At 44.9% G+C, this 14,830-nt stretch overlaps 1 non-coding gene across 1 annotated transcript; it reads left to right on the top strand.

The window, feature by feature from the left end:
- The first annotated feature begins 13,683 nt into the window (after window positions 1-13,683).
- Window positions 13,684-13,756, top strand: TRNAK-UUU (transfer RNA lysine (anticodon UUU)). Its single transcript has one exon. It is a non-coding gene; the product is annotated as a tRNA-Lys (tRNA).
- The last annotated feature ends 1,074 nt before the right edge of the window (window positions 13,757-14,830 follow it).

Genomic DNA, 14,830 nt, shown 5'->3' with positions numbered 1-14,830 from the left:
GGCTTTGTAATAGAGCCTGAAGTCAGGCTAACAAACACATGAAAAGATGCTCAACATCACTCATTATTAGAGAAATGCAAATCAAAACCACAATGAGGTACCACTTCACACCAGTCAGAATGGCTGCGATCCAAAAATCTGCAAGCAATAAATGCTGGAGGGGGTGTGGAGAAAAGGGAACCCTCCTACACTGTTGGTGGGAATGCAAACTAGTACAGCCACTATGGAGAACAGTGTGGAGATTCCTTAAAAAATTGCAAATAGAACTACCTTATGACCCAGCAATCCCACTGCTGGGCATACACACCAAGGAAACCAGAATTGAAAGAGACACATGTACCCCAATGTTCATCGCAGCACTGTTTATAATAGCCAGGACATGGAAACAACCTAGATGTCCATCAGCAGATGAATGGATAAGAAAGCTGTGGTACATATACACAATGGAGTATTACTCAGCGGGTAAAAAGAATTCATTTGAATCAGTTCTGATGAGATGGATGAAACTGGAGCCGATTATACAGAGTGAAGTAAGCCAGAAAGAAAAACACCAATACAGTATACTAACACATATATATGGAATTTAGGAAGATGGCAATGACGACCCTGTATGCAAGACAGGGAAAGGGACACAGATGTGTATAACGGACTTTTGGACTCAGAGGGAGAGGGAGAGGGTGGGATGATTTGGGAGAATGACATTCTAACATGTATACTATCATGTGAATTGAATCGCCAGTCTATGTCTGACGCAGGATGCAGCATGCTTGGGGCTGGTGCATGGGGATGACCCAGAAAGATGTTATGGGGAGGGAGGTGGGAGGGGGGTTCATGTTTGGGAATGCATGTAAGAATTAAAGATTTTAAAATTTAAAAAATAAAAAACTAAAAAAAAAAAAAAAAAAGAAATCAGTGGTTATTTTCACAGTCATAGAGCACAGGCTTGCCTCATTATTCTGTTCATGTCCAACTCTTTGTGACCCCATGGACTGTAGCCCACCAGACTCCTCTGTCAGAATTCTCTAGGCAAGAATACTGGAGTGGGTTGCCATTTCTACTCTAGGGGATCTTCCCAACCCAGAGATTGAACTTGGTCTCCTGCATTGCAGGCAGATTCTTTACCATCTGAGCCACCAGGGAAGCTCTAATGTCCACACTCCTCTCTAAATATGTTATTTCTCCCTTCAAGTGAATGCGTATTTATAAGCTGCACTTGAATTGAAAAACTAGTGAAGAGGTGTTAACATGAATTGCGTCTGGACTTGTTTAAGCTCTCTTTTCGCTTTTCATTTGGCTTCTCCATTTGTGCACATTCTATCAACATTCTCTGTCTCCAGCTTACTGATGAGTAAGAAAGGGCTGAGAGGAAAAGGAGTCAGGGTTGTCTTGTCTTTCCCTTTCCTTCTATGTCATCGTTTTTAGCGTGAGTGGTTGGTTAATTCAGAGAAGTAAAATGAGCAAGGATAGGATAGGGTTTAGTCATCTGTGGGCTGAAAACATCATTGCAGTCTGCTTTGGAAGCAAGTTCCAGTCCAAATGGAAAGTCCACCTCAAATTACTCAACCACATACATAGCACATTTACCTTGTGTTTTCATTGAGTGTCTCATACCTCGTGACTCCGGGGGAATTCTATGCTCAGGGGACATCACAAACACTGTAGGAAATTGGGACAGAGGCCAACACACATCACACACTACTCTTCTCACACACATTCTCTCCATCATCCCATCAGACTTTACCTACAAAAAGCTGTAAGATAAAATTATTAAGACTTTCAGGATGGTGAGAACAGAACATTAAACCAAACCTGGGACCTTCTGAGGGCAGTTTGTGTGCTAATAAAACCGACCCTGCTCCTACCCCCTTCACACTGTGGCAGACACACCAAGCCAGCTCTGGACAACGCCCCTAGTTCATCTGCCCCAGTCTGATTCCTCCTGGCTCCTGGGCCCTTCCCTCTTCCTTGAGTGCATCCTGGTTCATTCTCTGGCTCATTCCCTTTCTGTCTATGTTTAGCCCTTTGGGATCAGGGCTCATCCCAATACGCCTCTCTAGGAAGTCAGATCCATGCTTGACTCTTGGCTCCTGACCTGGGCATTTCCCTCAGTGTCAGAGAAGATATCTCACCTTCAACTTCTGCTTCACTCATCAGTGGTGCCAACCCTCCTCTCACTTTAGCTTCACCACCTTTTAGTCAGGGCAGGAGAATTCAAAGAGGACTCAGGTGAATACACACACACACACACACACACACACACACACACACCCTTCACTTGACTGTTTTTCCCTTCCTATCACTTTAGTACAACGGTACTTCTAAAGACCACATTACAAATTCAAAAATTGCTTACATCAGTTTCCTGGATCATTTTGGGGCCATTGCTACACTGACAAAATCCTCTCCGTTGGCTTCCATTATACTGAATTATTCTTGTTCCCCTACATTTTCTTACTGTCTCTTGGAGTATATCTCTTCTGCCCCTGGCTGCCAGTTTCCTTTAAGACTCAGGTCTTTACCATCAGCTCTTCTCACTTTCTTAATTCTCATTCTTCTCAGCTCTTGGTCTAGACCTTCCATTAGCACCTCAACCTAAGACCACGTTCCTTCTGTCAGTCTCAGTGTCCTAGACCATGAAATGAGAAGTTTACACTGGTCTTATACTATTCCTCCCATTTAAACCACGTGTCCTCTCACAAACTGAGTCTCCTTCCTGATGACCCTAATTCTACTGAAACCTCAAACAGAGAGCATCAATGTTCATGACATTTACTCTTCTCACTAACCAAGAAATTAAGGGACAGAGCTTTTTTTTTTTACATTAGGATCCGAACGTACAGATCCTTTTTCTTTTACATTGGGATCCTTTATCTGGAGTCCTAGGTGAGTTTTCTACTCATTCAGATTTTCAAAATAAAGAACACAACAGTGGGAGGAAACCTCAGGTCACAGCATACATCTCAGCAGGCAAATTACAGATCTGTAGCTTAATCAATCCATTTGACACAGATTAAGCAATAAGACTATGTTTATACATTTATTTGTTACCCTTCTGGTCTGTTTATTGCCCAAGGAGTAGCTGATTTACTCAACTCCAGTCTTTGAAAAATTTAATTCTTTCCTAATGAGTGACAAATCTCATCCCAATGGATCCTTTCTGCAACCAACTGTTCCTCAAGCCAATAATCCTCTAGCTTCCTTCTCTACAACTTTTAAGTGAGTCTTTTCTGGAAGCTCTCCATGGCCTACTACATTTGCCTGAACTTGAATTCCATCAACCCCCTTTTTACCCAATGGAAACATTGACAACCAGTATTGTTTTCCTGGTCTTACAGTTATTAATAATTCAATAAACCATCCTAATCATTAAATCAACAAGTATAAATTACAGTTTTTTATTGAATAACTACAACTCCCCCCTTTTTAATTTACAGGAAGGGAAAAGAGTATATTTGGCATTTAATTTCAGATTGAGGAGGTAAATTTTTTCAAAATCATAATCACATTCAAATTATGAGTCATTGAGGGCTCATTAATTCTCTCAACCCTTCTCCTTCATTCTCTGTGTCAATCAGCCACATAGGTCTCGGGACCTTCCCTTCAAACTGTTTCTTTCTGCACCCTTTCCTTTCCATTCTCAGGGCATCTACAGGAACCTCTGACACAGTTCCTTTAACTCATCTCCTTGCCCCTAGTCTCTTCCTGGGCTCACCCTGCAGACCCCAGGCAGAGTGATCTTCCTCAGACACGGCCCACCCTCAGTCCAGCATCTTCACTACTTGGCTTCCCAGGGTCCCCAGGACTGAGTCCAGTCTCTGCCCCTGGCTATAGCAAGAACGGAGTGAGTGAAATGGTAGGAAAAGCATGAGTTTGGAACCAGACAAACGAGGTAGTGATTCCAGCTCTACCATGGCTATCCTGGGATAATTAACCAAAGAGCCCTATGATTCTGGAATACTTAACCTCTTGGAGTCTCAGTTTTCTATTAAATGGAAATAATGATATACAGTTCTCATTATTTGGGGAATACTTAAAAGGAATGATAAATGTAAAATGTTTAGTGAGCAGTGCTTCTAAAGCTCTAGTTGGAGCACAAGAGTAGAAGCTCCCACTACCTGCCTTCCCAAGCCCTCATCCTGACACTGAATAGAGGTCTGCCTTGTGCCCCTCTTCAGACGGTTCAGGTAGGTTCACTTTCTCTCTGCAGATAGATAAAGACCTTTTGAAGGTAGGGGCCATGACTTGTATTTCTTTGAAATCCCCAAGAGGGCACACTTTGGGAGCTCAATAAATATTCATAGAATCAAAAAGAAGGTTGCAGGTATGGTATCATTATGTTGGGGGAAGGAGGGCTGTGTTTGGGGAGCTTCCTATTTCGGCATTGTTTTTCTGAGCTTCCACTTCCGTAGTACTCACTGACCAGTCCAGGTAGCAGAGGCATGGGGTTGGGATGCGAGGCCAAGAAACAGAGCCTGGAAGCAAGCATTCATCGATATGTGCTCTGTCATTGTTTGCCTGATTTCAGGTCTCTTCTCTTAGTGGGGTTCCCTGGGTGAGCAGCATCTCTTTCTCCTCCTTCCCTTCCATCTCTCACCAAGATCCTGGCAGGGCATGTTGAACATAATTTGGGAAGAAGAGCCTGTGTTGTACGGCATGGTACATGATTAATAGGATCCCTGGGGTAACAGGACCCCTCCTAATAATCCCTGGTAGCTCAGCTGGTAAAGAATCTGCCTGCAATGCAGGAGACTCTGGTTCAATTCCTGGGTCAGGGAGATCCACTGGAGAAGGGATAGTCTACCCAATCCTGTGTTCTTGGGCTTCCCTGGCTCAGCTGGTAAAGAATCAGCCTGCAGTGTGGGAGATCTGGGTTCAATCCCTGGGTTGGGAAGATTCCCCTGGAGAAGAGAACCGCTACTGACACCAGTATTCTGGCCTGGAGAAGTCCATGGGGAAGCAAAGAGTTGGACACGACTGAGTGACTTCACTTGGGAAAGCAGAGACCCATTTTATTTGTGACTTGTGTGCCTGTTTCTTCAGAAGGTTGTGTGGTAGCATTAAAAGATTCTATAAACTGTTGGTGAGGGCAATGGTTCTAAACTCAGCCCTCACCAGATAGCTGCCTTCAAATCCATTCCTGCTAGTGACCGTGTCAAGGCACCGTTTAGGAAAGATGGTCCAGTCAGGAAAATGCATCCATGTCACAAAGTTCAGTACCTTAAAGAGAGGTTGTTTGTAATTGTTTAGTCACTAAGTCATGTCTGACTCTTTGTGACCCCATGTTTGCAGCACATCAGGCTTCCCTGTCCTTCACCATCTCCTGGACTTTGCTCCTCAGTACTATATACTGTAGGAAGTTAAAGGATCATAAAGGAGGGTGAAGCAAGCCTTACCAACCCTGGGCTGCAGAGAGAGGGAGGGTGTGATGTCACCTTATCCCAGGGGCAAGACCATCCTGTGGACAGAGGAGCTGGAACTAAGATAGAGCTGCCAGTGGTGTCCGAGGTCACAGAAGAGACTCTCCTTGACTCTCCTGCTCAGACTAGCAACCGGGCCTCCTGAATTCTCTTGGTCTTCAGTCTCCTGCCAGTGCCTCTCATTCACTCAGAAGCCAGAGGGCGAAGGAACCTGGGACACATCATCCTCAGGGGTTGGCCCCTGCGGTGCAGAGCCGAGCAGGGGAAAAGCACTGGATGATAAATATCAATGACTAGTATAGGTGGCCTGACTACCCCCATTGTCTCCACCAACCCTCAGAGCCACTCCCAATAAGCAATCTAATTTTTTAAAATGCCTTCTGTGTAATTTCATCTTTAATATAAATCTGCTAGCTCCTTCTTCCAATCAAGATGTCACCCTCAAATTTCTCCGCAGAAGTCCTAAAGCTGGGGCCTTCCCTACCATCTCCAGCCTCACTCTACTGGCCTATAAAGTAAGAAGGGTAATGAGACTTCAAAATTCTCTTATTTCATTTACTCCCCAGAACACTGCAGGCTCAACTGTCCCAGCCTGACTCTGGCAAAACCTCAGCTCTCAGTTTCCATGTGAAGCTGGACTTGGCCAATAATTTTTCATGCGACTCTTGAAGGTCACAGAAGTTGGAGGTTTTCAATTATGAGAAGGCTAGGTGCGAGAACAGCAGGGAGCTGCCAGGAAATGACAAGTGGTCGGCACAGTCTTTTTAGGCTGGGGCACGTTCCAGCTGCAGTGATAAATGTGCTCAGCCTCCTTCGGTTGGCACCAACCTGTCAGCCCTTGATAAAGAGCTCACCAAACACTGTGCTAATACGAACAAGAATAAATGGGATAGGATTTCAGCTCCATCTGAAACACACTGCCTGGGAGTAATCTGAACAGGCAAGGTGAGGAGATGGGTCCTGAAGGACAGGAGTCGCCTATGTGTCATTCCTGCTGTGTCTAGTCAGTTTCCCCTCCTGTCCACTCAATTTCCCTAAAGTAATCAGTCCTGGTTATCTCAGCAAAAGGGGCTCCTTGGGACATAAATGACAAGAAGACTGTGAATATGCTATCCTCAAACCTGCTTCCCAAGTGGCACTAGTGAGAAAGAACCCACTTGCCAATGCAGGAGACATAACAGACTTAGGTTTGATTCCTGGATCAAGAAGATTCCCCGGAGGAGGGCATGCCTACCCACCCCAGTATTCTTGCCTGGAGAATCCCATGGACAGAGGAGTTTGGCGGGGTACAGTCCGTGGGGCCACAGAGTCAGTCAGTCCTACACGACTTTGCACGCGTGCAAACCCAGAGCAGACACCAGGGGGCGCCTTGGCTGGAAACGGACAGAAGGCCTTGAAAGCCTTTGGGAAAATTTGGGCGTGTTTCTGAAAACAAAGCGAAAGTCTCATCCGACTCTGCGACCCAATGGACTATATCAGTTCAGTTCAGTCGCTCAGTCGTGTCCGACTCCTTGTGACCCCATGAACCGCAGCACGCCAGGCCTCCCTGTCCATCACCAACTCCCGGAGTTCACCCAAACCCATATCCATTGAGTTGGTGATGCCATCCACCCATCTCATCCTCTGTCGTCCCCTTCTCCTCCTGCCCTCAATCTTTCGCAACATCAGGGTCTTTTCATTTGAGTCAACTCTTCGCATCAGGTGACCAAAGTATGAGTTTCAGCTTCAGCATCAGTCCTTCCAATGAATGTTCAGGACTGATCTTTAGGATGGACTGGTTGGATCTCCTTGCAGTCCAAGGGTCTCTCAAGAGTCTTCTCCAACACCACAGTTCAAAAGCATCAATTCTTCGGTGCTCAGCTTTCTTTATAGTCCAACTCTCATGTCCATACATGACTACTGGAAAAACCATAGCCTTGACTAGACAGACCTTTGTTGACAAAGTAACATCTCTACTTTTCAATATGTTGTCTAGGTTGGTCATAACTTTTCTTCCAAGGAGTAAGCATCTTTTAATTTCATGGCTGCAATCACCATCTGCAGTGATTTTGGAGCCCAGAAAAATAAAGTCAGCTACTGTTTCCCCATCTATTTGCTATGAGTCCATGGTATTTTCCAGGCCAGAATACTGGTGTGGTTAGCTGTTCCCTTCTCCAGGGATTTTCCCAACCCAGGGTCTCCCATATTGCAGGCGGATTCTGTACCAGCTGAGCCACAAGGGAAGCCCAAGAATACTGGAGTGGATAGTCTATCCCTTCTCCAGGGGATCTTCCCCACCGGGGAATTAAACCGGGGTCTCTAAAATTGCAGGCGTATTCTTTACCAACTGAGCTATCCTGGAAGCCCTATTCTGAAAACAAAGAAGCCATCAAGTGCTTGTGAAGAAGAGAGTTATGTGATTACAGTAGTCTTTTCAAAGAAGCTTTGGGGCACCATGCTGCTGGGTGAACTGCAGGGGGTGGGCATGGAGAAGTCAGAGATGGAAGGACCTTTAGGAAGGCTGTTCAGAAGTCCAGCCAAACGGTGAGGTAACCCAATTCAGGGTAGGGACCAGACTGTGGGTAGCGGAAGAAAACATCTCCTGTGAGGAGGCTGCTGGAAGTTTAGGACAGCTGAGCACTGTGGAACAGTGGTTTCCAGATAACTCACAAGTTTTGAGGTCCATAACTATTGACTGAACAGAAATGGGAGAGAGTGTGTTTTCGGTTTTGTTTTTTTTATGCTGGGTGCTAGACTTGTTGGGTTTAGATGGACAGTGAGATTCATAAATAGATATTCACACCAGGCATTGGACCCTGGGGTAAGAGGACAGGACTACAGCAAAAGACTTACTCATCGTAAAGGAGATGGATGAGGCTATGAGACTCCATGGACTCCAGCCCACCAGGCTCTTCTGTCCATGGGATTCTCCAGGCAAGAATATTGCAGTGGGTTGCCATTTCCTGTTTCAAGGGATCCTCCTGATGCAGGGATTGAAACTGTGTTTCTGGTGTCTCCAGCATTATAGGCAGATTCTTTACCACTGTGCTACCTAGGTGCTATCTCTTAATGAAGAGATAATAGAAATAGAAAAATAAAGCCAGCCTGGTACCCATAAAATAAGAAGGATTTCCGCAGTACGTGGTTCCCAAGTTGACAACTTCAGTCTCCCCAAATCTCTAGAGATCATTTTTTCACCCACCAGTCTCTTCTCTTTTGCTCTTCACCTGATGATATGAGCCACATCAATACTGTAGATGTGTATTATTGCTTCCAGGGGAGGCCTAGGAGGGTGAGATATTGCATTTGGGCCTCCGAGGATTAACAAGGGGATTTTTCTTGCAGCAATCTACCTATCTGACCAGGTGATTGAAGGAAGGGCGAAGTCAGCTTCCTGAGAAACTTCAAAGTAAAATGGACATCCTAAGTGTGACCTAACCTGACCTCCTGCCGTTCCCCCTGGGTGTGTGTGGAGGTGGGGGGTGCAGTCCAGATGCCATCTGGGCGACAGCCCACTTCCTCCCTTTCTCCAGGCGAAATGTTGTGGATCACATCTCTGAGTAATCTGAGATTTCAAGAGCAAGAGGGAGAGGATTTTAATCTTCAGGGAAAAGAAAAAATCAAACAGATTAAAACTCAAATCCCTCCAGAGGGAACCACATATCAAGGGGATCAAACAGCACCTGAACCTCAAGGATACTGTTGTGCTCAGGTCAGGTAAGGACCTGCTCAAAAAGCTAATGTGGTTTGATATATCTCTCTTGGGTGGTTTTGGTTTTATCCCTTAGTGGATCATGGTGTGGGTTTAGGAATGGGAAGTCTCCCTAGGATTTGGTGGAAGAAAGGAAACCAGCACAAAGCAATCTGGGGGTACTCTTGTCTGGTCTGGCTTCTCTCAGTTTTCCAGGAAAAGCCTTCCCATTCATTCCTTTCTGTCTGATAGGCAAATCCCTACTCATCATTTAGTACCCCTCTCTGGATCCAGAATGGTTGGGTTCAAACCTAAGCTCTGTTTGTTTAGGTGTTCAACTCTCAAGCCAGACTCAGCCCCTAAAAGGAAAGCGCTATATCCTGTTTTCCTTTGAATTCTCTGGACTCAGGACAGTACCTGGCGCCAAGGGGGTTTTCAACAAACACGTGATGAATGAGTAACTGGGAGCCAAAAGCATCAACTCTGGAACCAGTCTGCCTGGGTTTGAATCCTGGTCCTAATGTGTTTTGACTGTGTGACACAGGGCAAGCTTCTTAACCTCTCTGTGACTCAATTTCTTCATCTGTAAAAAGGGATAATAATAGCACCTATCTCATAGGGCAGATGTGAGGATGAAGTGGGTTTCATATATACATAATATTTAGAAGAGTGATTGGCACAAGGAAGGTCCTCAGTAAATACTAGCTATTATTGCTATCAGCACTTTCCCTGGCCCCTCAGATGAATTATTAGCTGCTTTTTTAAATCTTTTTATTGTTTATTTTATTCTTTATTTCTCTAGCTGCTCCAACTTGTAGCTGCAGCATGTGAGATCTAGTTTCCTCACGAGGGGTCAAACCCAGGCCCCCTGCATTGGGAGCTCAGAGTCTCAGCCACTGGACCACCAGAGAAGCCCTAGCTGGCTCTTTTTCTTAAAGAGCTGCACATTAATCATAATGGGTTGGTTAATAATTTCTCTTCAACACCATGGTTTGTGAGGAATTTATGTTTAGATGAGTTAAGAATCACAAAAACAAATTATAATTCAGGATTTCCTACATACTTCGGTGCAAACATAAAATAAGAGCCAAATTGGCTCATTTGTCTCTGCTCCAGGAAGGCCCCCTGGTCATGAGGGGAACCACTCACCAAGAAGTGCCACCAAAAAGGAATTTGTTTTTGAACCACAGTGATTGGACTATTTTTCAACCTCTGTTTCAGGTGATACATTTTTACTTTGTTTTAAGAAAGAAAAGAAAGAGGTTTCAAGGGGGGAAAGTGCAGGAAGTGGCGGAAGGCAAACATTGCCAGACGTATGGGAAGTGAATGTCCATGAGAACAGAGGGGTGAGCCACCAGATCTAGTTCAAGGCCAGGCCACTACCAGCAGCAGCCTCCACTGCTGTGACTTTAATGTCAAGGTGACAAGGAAAGCTCACTTACCCCGGAATACGGTAACCCGACTGGACATCTGTGCCGTGCTGCCAGCTGTGCGCATTCATACAAGCACCTCGAAGTCAGGGACCAAGACTAACTTCTCTGTGTCTTCTGTAGAAATAATGATAATAGCTATCACTTGTGGCGTATTTGGGATTCCCTGGTGGCTCAGACAGTAAAGAATCTGCCTGCAATGCGGGAGACCCAGGTTCAATCCCTGGGTCAGGAAGATCCCCTGGAGAAGGAAATGGCAACCCACCCAGTATTCCTGCCTGGAAAATTCCATGCACGAAAGAGTGAAAAGTGAAAGCTACTTTCATTTTTCATGGAGTATTTAGAAAGTGCCAAAAATGCTAAACACTGGACATAGATTGCCTTCTTTTCTCTTCACAAAACCCTGTGAGGCAGAGTCCCAGCCCTGTTTCACAGATGCATCAGCGAAAACAGAGATTTGCCCTTGAACGCACAGCTAATCAGACTTTGAACTCAGAGAATGTGATCGTGGTGCTCTTGTGCTTACACACGACACTCGCTGCTTTGTAGGATGGACTGTACAGCAGCAGCCTCTTAAAAACTGTTTCATTTGCTGGATGAATAAATGAGTGAATGAGGTTGCTGTGAGATGGAATCTAGAATTCATCCTTAGAATCTCCCCCACTGGCTCTGGTCTCCACGAATAGATACCTGTGGTAGGTAGGTTTCTCCTTTTCCAGGCTTTATTTTAGATGATTAAAACAATACCAGGTGGTGCTAGTGGTAAAGATCCTGCTTGCCAATGCAGGAGACATAAGAGACACGGGTTTGATGCTTGGGTGGGGAATATCCCCTGAAGCAGGAAATGGCAATCCACTCCAGAGCATCCCCATGGACAGAGGAGCCTGGCAGGCTACAGTCCATAGAGTCTCAAAGAGTCGGACACGACTGAAATGACTCACCTTGCCCCAAAGCAATACTTTGGACTGTGGGTCTGCCCTGGAATCTACCCCTGGCTGAGCACACTAGTACAGGGGTAGTGGCCCCACAATGCCAGAGTATGCCTACTGGCCTGTCCTCTGGAATTTTATAGTGACATGAGTTTTAGATAGAGAATCCACATAGCAGTCATGCTGCTGCTGCTGCTGCTGCTGCTGCTAAGTTGCTTCAGTCGTGTCCAACTCTGTGCGACCCCATAGACGGCAGCCCATCAGGCTCCCCCGTCCCTGGGATTCTCCAGGCAAGAACACTGGAGTGGGTTGCCATTTCCTTCTCTAGTGCATGAAAGTGAAAAGTGAAAGTGAAGTCACTCAGTCATGCCTGACTCTTCATGACCCCATGGACTGCAGCCCTCCAGGCTTCTCCGTCCATGGGGTTTTCCAGGCAAGAGTACTGGAGCGGGGTGCCATTGCCATGAAATCTTTCAAATTGCAGGTTCCTGAATTTCTCAAAAATGAGGCAGAGTCCCAGCCCTGTTTTATAGATGCATCAGTGAAAACACAGAGATTTGCCCTTGGACACACAGCTAATCAGGATTTGAACTCAGAGAATGTGACCCTAGTGCTCTTGTGCTTAAACACGACACTCGCTGCTTTGTAGGATGGACCGGATAGCCACAGCCTGTAAGTCATCATTTTTGAGAAAACTAAGCCAGGCTCCTCTGTTCATAGAATCCTCCAAGCAAGAATACTAGAATGGGTTGCCATTTCCTACTCCAGGGGATCTTCCTGATACAGGAATCGAACCTGTGTGTCTTACATTGGCAAGCGGATTCATTTTACCACTGCGCCACCTGGGAAGCCCTTTGAGAAAGCCAAAGAATCTTTAACCTGCTCTGAGGGACTGTATTTCTCCTTTGCTCTCTGGGAACAACAATGGCTTTCAAATTATTTCAAGCTGACCTTCAAAGACATAATCATGGACAGTCTGTGGGGACCAAATAGAAAGCAGGTCGTTAGGACCCAGAAGCCCGGGCTAGAGCCGGCTACCCTGACAGATAGGCTGACGACAATAAAAGCCATAGGATTCCGATGAAAAATGAGGACTCACCCCAGCTCCCCTGCCTCCTGCATCATCAGCCACCAAGCTGCGCACGGCTCTGTGCCAGGGGTGTCCCACTTCCCTCCCCCAGCCTACAAATAATAAGCATTTGGTCTATCCACCATGTTGGGGAGGGGTGGGCAAGCCCTCGTGCTGGAAATTCACTAGCTGAAGAATCACAGCTTTATATCAGCTCCATCTCCCAGGGCTGTGCAGATCTGCTCCTGATTACATTCCAGCAGCTGGGCATGATCTCTTTCCTCACCACTGAAAATGATTTGGGAGGGAAATAAACAATGGAATTTGCCATATTAATATTCTCTGCACCCTGCAGGATGTGGGGTGCATACTAAGCAATGTTGAAAGCTCATCCACCAGGATCTGGAGGCGAACGTGGGCTCCAAAGGGTGAGAAGGAGCTGGTCTAAAAGAGAAAGCCCCTCAGCTCACTTTTATTCTAATTTCTGAAACTGGCTGGAGAGGTGGACTGGTCATTCCAGCTGGGGTCTCGTAGTGACTGAGTCCCAAGCCTCAGATTGGGGTAGGAGTCAGCAGCTCAGTGCCACAGAGGAAGGAGGCCCTTTCAGGCTTATTGAAAAGCTTAGTAATAATAAGATTGGCTATTTATTAAATACTCACTATGAATCTGTGTTAAATCATTCACAAATATTTATTTAAATTTAATTTAAATAAATTTAATATTTTATTTAAATAAATTATTTAATTTTAAAGTTATATTAATTATAAAATGTCCATGCTCATTATTTTAAAAGTAATATAGATGAACAAAATGAAAAAATAAATCCCTTGTAATCCCATCTCCCAAAGATAATCAGCATTAATGTTTGGCATGTATATCAAACAGCAAGGAGGTGTAGATATTATACATAAGGTCAAATATCTAGATAAAAAGCCACTACACTGGTAGCAATCTGAACTCCAGTTCTTTCATTTGATGAATGCTTATTGAGAACATAAACTCTGTTCTGAGAATCAGGATTACAGATCCTTAAGGAATAAGGCAGATAAGATTTTTGTTGCCATGAACAAAATCTAGTGGGAGAACTAATCAATTCATAAACAAATGATCACTGAAAATGGCAAGTGCCACAAAGAAAGGAAAAATGAGACACCTTCACATTGTTAGAGCCTGGGTAGCTCAGTTGGTAGAGCATCAGACTTTTAATCTGAGGGCCCAGGGTTCAAGTCCCTGTCCAGGCACTAAGTTCCTATGTTTTCTTGGGCCAGAGAATACTAAACTTGGGCTTCCCTCATGGCTCAGAGGATAAAGAATCCGCCTGCAATGTGGGAGACACAGGTTCGATCCCTGGGCCAGGAAGATCCTCTGGAGGAGGGAATAACAACCCACTTCTATATTCTTGCCTGAAAAATCCCATGGACAGGAGCCTGGTGGACTATAGTTCAAAGGGTTACAGAGGTCAGGCATGACTGAGCACGTTCCAAATGGGGAAGGTAATAACTTGGAATAGGCCAAAGAATGATTTTTTGCAGAAATAACATTTCAATTGTTTAAAGAAACATTTACATTGCACTTTTTTTTAAGCAAATGCTAATGCACTTAGACCTCCAAAAATCCTATGATGTAGGTGCTATTATCACACCTATCACAGATGGGGAAACTGGGGCACAGAGAGGCTGAGTACCTTGTCCAAGGTCACACAGCTAGAAAGTGGTGAAGCCCAAGATATATAGATCCAAGCAGGTTGGCTCTAAAGTCATGCTTGTAACCATTCCCCTTCACTTTCTCTGTTTGATCTGAGATCCAAATAATAAGGCTTCATCCATGGAAAGATCTGGAGAGAGTACTCAAACAGAAGGGACAGCAGGAAAAAAACAAGGAAGTAGAAATTGTGCTTGGCATGACTATCAGAGAGAATAATCAAGCTAGATTACGCAGGGCCTTGTAGCCCAGAGGAAACCCTTTGGGTTTTATCTCAAGAGTAATAAGAAGAAATTGGATATTTTCATCAGAGAAGTAACTTGATCATGTTTACATTTTAAAGAGATTCCTTTGCCTGTTGAACAGAGAACAGAATTTAGGGGTTGCAAATCAGAGTGGATGCATGGACCTGGAAAGGGTTCAAACTAAAGGTGAAAGTAGCTTGCACAAGGATAATAGCCCAGGAAATGGACAGAAATAGAAAAATTTTGCCAATTTAAAGTTATACTTTCCCCGTTTAAATCTCACTCACTGCCTTAGAGAAAAGCATTTTGGAAAAAGTTCCTTGGTAAGCAAAGGAAGGCCACCTTGTGGGGTTGCATTGAAGGCATAAA

Source organism: Ovis canadensis, chromosome 1 (assembly GCF_042477335.2).
Source record: "Ovis canadensis isolate MfBH-ARS-UI-01 breed Bighorn chromosome 1, ARS-UI_OviCan_v2, whole genome shotgun sequence".
NCBI lineage: Eukaryota > Metazoa > Chordata > Mammalia > Artiodactyla > Bovidae > Ovis > Ovis canadensis.
This window is presented reverse-complemented; position numbering and strand designations above follow the sequence as displayed.